Here is a 7,473-nt window from a genome sequence, read left to right as displayed (position 1 = left end):
TGCGATATACTACCAAAAAGGAGCAAATAAAGGATCTTTTGAAATAAAATGTCGATCTTGACCTATCCTTGTGAATATTTTGATATTTTTAGACCACTCTGTTTTTAGTGATTTCTTTTTGGCGCTTAATTATGTTATTTATATAATTGGGTTATTTAATTATGTCGGCCAAAAGAATAGAAAACTGTCGTGATAAAATGTAAATTCAGTCAGCTAGAACCTAGGCCATGATTAACGGGGGATGCAAAGTGGGTTTTTAGGAGAAAAGGTGGTGTGGGCCCCACCAAAAAGAGGGAGACCGTTGTCTTTTGTCTGGGCTGTTTCGCGGACCCCACTGACACGTGGCGGCCCGCGATTGGTTCATTTTTATTTTTTTTTAAAATCAGCAAAAAAAAAAAAAAAAGGAAACCCAAGTTGGGTATTTGCGTCGAGGTGCTCTAGGTGGCAAACACAAGTTTATACTAACATAATTGATTTTTGATTATGCGATTGCAAGCATACGGATCGTCGGTGAAATTTAATCTAGAAAAGCTAATATATACTCGAGAGAGTGAATTATTCTTTTGTCAAAAAATATTTTCGAGAGAGAGAGAGTTTGTGTTGTCTTGAAATCAATACTTTTTTTTCCACAATGCGCTAGAAAAGTTATAACTAAAAGATTTTTTGTGTTGTCTTGGCTGAACGAATTCGCTATGTCACGTCAAATGCCGATTATAGTTAGCTCATAGGTGGTAATTTTCCTAGCAAAAAGATTTACCGTACGTGACTCCAGAGTTCCATTTGGAATTTAATAACAGACATTTCACAATTATTAAACTAAGTTCATATAGTCTCGTATCCTTATTTTGTAATTAGTGACGGCACACGCGAACGTATTATGACATCATGAAAACACCAAATATTCAGGAAACACAACTAACACTCCAATTTAAATAAGGAAACTTATTCGAAAGAGAATATAAAGTGAGTACAGGGACACATGCATTTTCCTCATGCATGATTTTTTTGCCTGTTTATGTAAAAAGTATACACACACACATATATATATATATACTCCTGTTAGTTATACACTTGTTCTATCTTCTTCTTCTTCTTCCTCCTTTTTTCTATCTCTACAATGAACATATAAGTAAACGGACAGTCACAAGTGCCTCCTGGCATTAGGTTTCACCCGACTGAGGAGGAGCTCTTGGAGTATTACCTCCGCAAGAAAATCTCTAACATCAAGATTGATCTCGATGTTATCCGTGATGTTGATCTCAACAAGCTCGAGCCTTGGGATATTCAAGGTTCATCATTTATCTTTTACTAGGTGATTTCCGCACGGGTATAAATATTTCGTAAAACAAATATATTATAATAATTGCTTTTTATTTATTTTAAATTTTAAATTAATTTATAACTTGTATGCATAATTTATAATAATAATATTATATTACTTTAATTAGACATAATTTTAGATATGTTATATCTAGTCGGTTTTGTTGTTTTTATAGTCGATTTAATTATCATTTAGGTATATTAGATTCCATTTATTTCTTTGAATTCAACTATAATATTTTTATTTTAAATATATTAAAATTATGATTAATTTTCTTATTTGCATTTACGTTGGTTGTTGTCTTAGATATGTAAATATGTTTGAAGAATATTATATATAACTTAAGATATATTGTTATTAGAATGAAATATAAAATAAACTAAAGTGTCTGATTCTAAATTACGTAAATTAATATAAGGATAATATTCTACAATCTCACACATATACATAAATTTTACAAAAGAAATAAATTATAACGGTTGGTTAATATGTTATTTTCATTTGTTGATATGTTTTGAGTCATCCTATAATTTAAATTTATAAAATTAATTATTATTATTATAAAATTATATATTCTTGTTGTAGTTAAATCTATGATTTTATATATAACTTTGATTAGTCGATCACTCATGTTGTGAGTATATTGAGTTACATATATTCTTTCAAATTCAAACTAAGTATAATTATTTTATTATAATTAAGTACAATCAAATTAATTTTATTTATCATTTAAATGTGCATGTAGTTTCATAATATTTATCAAATTATATGTTGATTTTTAAAAACAAAATATCAGAAAATAAATCGATGATCAATATGAAGTTACATACATAAGTAACTAATATATTTTGGAAGCTCATGAACACATATCAATATTTACAATAATTAAAATATTTTATAAATTCTAAATAATTTTATGCCTTATATTTATTAAATGGTAAACTGAATTAATTAATTTTAAAATGAGAATTCAGATTTGCTTTGGTATTTTAATTATAGTCATATTAAGTTCCACAAACATAAAAAAAAACATAAAATTTAAAAGCAAATTTAATATTATGAAAACAAATTATAGTGTTATGTCATTTTAAAATATTTTGTAATTATTTGATGAAAAGATATTTATTGTTAATTCTTTTTTTTTTAATATCTCTTAAAAATAAGCATTTTAAAAAATTGTGTGATTGTATTTTAAAAATCATATTATATAAGTAAAATATAATTTATAGATTTTTTTTACTGTAACTTAAAAATAAGCAGTTTAAAATATTTATATTTTGTGAACTTTCATTTTTAATGAAATCATATTATATACATATATTTTCGTTTAAAATTTTTTAAAAAACTTTATAAATGTTTCCTTTCTATTATATATGTTATTTAGAAAATTTAAAAAGAAAACTAAATAAACATTCAATAATAGTATTTAAATGTATATCTTTAATTCATTAAGGATATCAGTGTAATTAACAATCATGAAAGTTAACGTGAGCGTGACACATAAGAAACTGACTTCTCAAATAATATTACAAAGATATGTCTTATTAGTTTTAATTATATTTTTGGATCGAGTATATACATAGACTTTCCTTGATTCTTGACAAAACGTATTATTAGGGCTTGTATATATTAAATTTGATCATCCGTTGACGATGAGTAATAAATTAAAGCTTCAACTAGTGATTACATAGGGAAATTTGAGAATAAATTATACCCTTTAAAAAAGTTATACCTTTCGTCGCCTTCTTTCACGTGATATATTAAATTTTGATCGATTGACTGTTAAAAAGGACTATTTGGCAGAAGAAATAAAATTAGACGTCTCAGTTTCATCCATTACAATTCATCAGTTAATTAGAACCTAACTCTTGTTTTGTCATATAGAGATGTGTAAGATAGGAACAACGCCGCAAAATGATTGGTACTTCTTTAGCCACAAGGACAAGAAGTATCCCACGGGAACAAGAACCAACCGAGCCACCACGGTGGGGTTTTGGAAAGCAACCGGACGTGACAAGATCATATATAGCAACGGCGATAGGATCGGTATGCGGAAAACGCTTGTCTTCTACAAAGGTCGAGCCCCTCATGGTCAAAAATCGGATTGGATCATGCATGAGTATAGACTCGACGAGAATGTATTAGCCTCCTCCTCGAATCATGACGATGAGGTCAGTGTAGAAACGTGTGAGGTCATAGGAGCAGATGAAGGATGGGTGGTGTGTCGTGTTTTCATGAAGAAGAGTCTTTGCAAAACTGTAATTAGCAGCCCGCCGAGGTCAGTGAAAACATCTTCGTTCAACGATAAGACTATTGAAGAAATTTTTAAAGTTATGGGACAGTCTTCTAAAGAGGAGATCATTGTAGATCCTTTCTTGAAGCTCCCTAACCTTGAGTGCCCTAACAATACGGTCTCGAGTTACCAGCAGTTGATGGACGACCAAGTCCACAACTATCACGTCCCCAGCTTCGGCACTAGCTGGGCCACTTTGGATCGTCTCGTGGCCTCGCAGCTAAATGGGCCCAACTCATATTCAATCCCAGCCGTCGATGAGATCCCACAATCACCGCTCCATGGACTAAACCGTTCCGGTTTTTATAACACCGGTTTAACACAGGATTATTATACAACGGAGATGGATATATGGAACAATACAGACTTCGGGAGAACCACGATGTCGTCCAACCCATAGTGCCATGTATGAAACAGTAGTGAATAACAGAAAATGAAAGAGAAAAAGTGATTAAAATTACTGATTACAAAAAAAGAACATTGTGTAGAATGATATAATAATCGTATTGTTAAAACATTAGAGAAAGGGTCAGATTTGTAATAATTATAGTGGTTATGTGAGATCATTACAGAAAACAAAAAAAAAAATCTATATGCATTTTGTTTCATGATTTTACTTTATACTCCCTCGGTTTAAAAAAAAAATGTTTTAGAAAATAAATTGTTTCACAATGATAAATATTGTGTTTTTGTATGAAAAAATTATAAACTTCAAAAAATTTAATTGATTTTATTGAATTACTATTGGTTAAAAGATATTGAAAATTAAAAATTACAGAAAAATATATTTTTATTATAGTGGTTTAATGTGTTTTCTTAATATGTGTGAAAACGTTAGAAATTTTATTTTTGTGAAACAGATGGAGTATACAATTGGGTTCGCTATTTTTATTTGTTTGGCTCAATAAATTTAATTTTGGAAACTAAATTATCTTTTTGGACAAAAGCAATTACACTTTCGACCATAGAATATCATAATCTGTCATATGGTTTTGCCGGGTACTTTCTAGTTACATTCGTTTTAAAAAGTTTTTGAACAAAAGTAAATTATCATTACAAAGGAGACGCAAAGTCTGAAATAAGAATTCATTCGTCGATACAACCTGATTACACTTAATTTCTCTTTTTTTCTAGGGAATTTATCTTGTAGGCGAATTAGGATATTTTGTTGGTTAAATTCTTAGTCTAATGGTGAGTTGATTGCATCTTTCATCATTACAAGTAGATTAATTACACAGTTTATCACCTCAACAAACTTGGATAATGATGCGCTAAAGTTCCTAACCAGAGCTAGTTAACCTACCATAAAACTGAACTGTTAACATCGAGAATCCCACAAGGCATCTTTCCAAGTGATTTGATTTATACCGGTTGTGTTTTTCACTCTTCCTTCTGTTTCACTGTGGACCTCTGTTTTATAGGTCCATTATTAAAGAAAAGCCTGCAATAAATGGAAGCACATAAAGCCCATGTATAAAAACCCTCGATTAAACAACGCCCCCGTTAAAACAAAGAATTATGAAAGAGGGCAAAATGTCATAACCAGACAGTCAAATTGTCGGGAAATCGGCCAATTCATACATCAACATAGTGTCGCGGTCCCGATCAGTACATAAATTCGGACCATGTGCTAAAACATAAATCAACACATAAAATATTTAAATTTCATATATCAACTAACACAATACGGTTTTTACATACATTGACCAATTTTCTGTTAGTAAAAAGTAACGGAATATGAGCTGTCCGTTATATACTGACTACGTGTCCGTCGAAAATATTACGTGGCTTTCTATATTTTAAATAATTATTAATTAATAAAAATATAATTTCTAAAAAGAGATAGGTGAGATTCGAACCTGGGTCTGACCAATGTTACATTGGATTCTTTAGTCACTGTACCAAACACAATTTATTGATCGTATTCTCTATTATTTTCTATTATAAATATTTTCATCTTTTCTTTCCTCTCATCATCCAAATAAACTAAATAATCAAAAGGTCATTCTATCCCTTGTTTTATAGATAACAAAAACAAAATTATTATTTTTAATTGTTTGGAATTATATGTTTTCAAATTTGAACTTTTTCTAATTTTTTATCGATTCTTTTTTTCAATATTTTTTTATTGAAATGCAAAAATACTTTTTGGAACTATTTTAAAAATTTAAATTTTGAAAATTTTAATATTTTTTAAACACAGTAATAATCATTAATATAATTACATACACTTATGATTTATATACTTTGTGGAACTAATTCTAAATAATTAAAAACTCAGAACAAGGAATATGAACATATGAAAATGTGTAATTATGTAGGAATATGTAAATAAAAGGATATGTTAACCTAAATATGTTCATATTCCTTGTTATGAGTTTTTATTATTTAGAATTAGTTCCACAAAGTATATAAATCATATGTAATTAGGTTAATGATTGTTACTGTGTTTAAATAAAATATTAAAGTTTCAAAATATAATTCCTTAAAATAGTTTTAAAAATTATTTTTGAATTTCAATAAAAAAATTGAATTTTTTTTTGAAAAAGTTCAAATTTGAAAATATATAACTCCAAACAATTAAAAATAATAATTTTGTTTTTGTTATCTATAAAATAAGGGATAGAATGACCCTTTGATTATTTAGTTTGTTTGGATGATGAGAGGAAGGAAAAGATGAAAAATGTTTTTTAAAAAAATATTCATTAGGTATAATAGAAAATAATAGAGAATACAATCAATAAATTGCGTTTGGCATAGTGGCTAAAGGATCCAATGTAACATTGGCCAGACCCTGGTTTGAGTCTCACCTCCTTCTTTTTAGAAATTATATTTTTATTGATTAATAATTATTGATTAATAATTATTTAAAATATAGAAAGCCACATAATATTTTCGACGGACACGTAGTCAGTATATAACGGACAACTCATATTCCGTTACTTTTGAGTAACAGAAAATTGGTCAATGTATGTAAAAGCCGAATTGTGTTAGTTGATGTATGAAATTTAAATATTTTATGTGTTGATGTATGTTTTAGCACAGGATCCGAGTGTATGTATTGATCTGGACTGCGGCACTCTGTTGATGTATGAATTGGCTGAATTACCGTCAACTATACACACTTGCCTTGATTGTTTGAAGGAACCAAAGCTGATCTCCAACATTAAACCTGACATAATCGCTTGTCTTGGGGCTTGGTATACATGGGATCAGATTCTTCAGACAAGTTTGGAAGGTAAACCCTTGTGTAGATTCATTTATCACATTTTCTCTCTCTATTTTCAACCCTACAGTAGTTAGTGATATTATCTAAAAAAAAAAAAAACATCCGAAATTTATTACTTAACTAGGACTTAGGATCTAGTTAGGAGGAGTCTGAAGAGAACTTGGTGGCTAAAACCATTCAGGCTTGATTCATAAAGATTCCAATAAAAGAATTCGAACGAGACTTGGAGGCGGCAATCTTCAAGGCTCGCTTCACAAAGAATTATTGGATATAGGTCAAACAGAAGTGAACAGAGCTTGGTGGCAACTACCATTAAGTCTTGATTCATGGAAGTCTGTCCAATCTTGGTCATTGATCCTGCAATGGAAGCAGAAATTAGAGAGAGAGAAATTAGAAACTAACATTTACCTGCAGTTCCAGATACTTGTATGAAAATCCTTGCATCATGTGATCGATACTCCCAAGGTAAAGTATGCACTTTTATATTTATGCTAAGAAATGAGGTTAGTAGAGGGGGATGTCAGATAGAATTTGCTGAGTTGTAGACTAGTTGAATTTGGTTGCTAAGCTAGGATATTGCATAATGTGCTTTTGTTATTAGGACTTTTTAGATGTGGTTTGCGAAATTGT

At 29.6% G+C, this 7,473-nt stretch overlaps 1 pseudogene; it reads left to right on the top strand.

The window, feature by feature from the left end:
* Positions 1-996: 996 nt before the first annotated feature.
* On the top strand, positions 997-4,056 carry LOC106405441 (annotated as a pseudogene).
* The last annotated feature ends 3,417 nt before the right edge of the window (positions 4,057-7,473 follow it).

This window comes from Brassica napus, chromosome C6, assembly GCF_020379485.1.
Source record: "Brassica napus cultivar Da-Ae chromosome C6, Da-Ae, whole genome shotgun sequence".
Classification (NCBI taxonomy): Eukaryota; Viridiplantae; Streptophyta; class Magnoliopsida; order Brassicales; family Brassicaceae; genus Brassica; species Brassica napus.
Note: the sequence above shows the minus strand (reverse complement) of the source record. Positions and strands in the feature narration are given on the sequence as shown.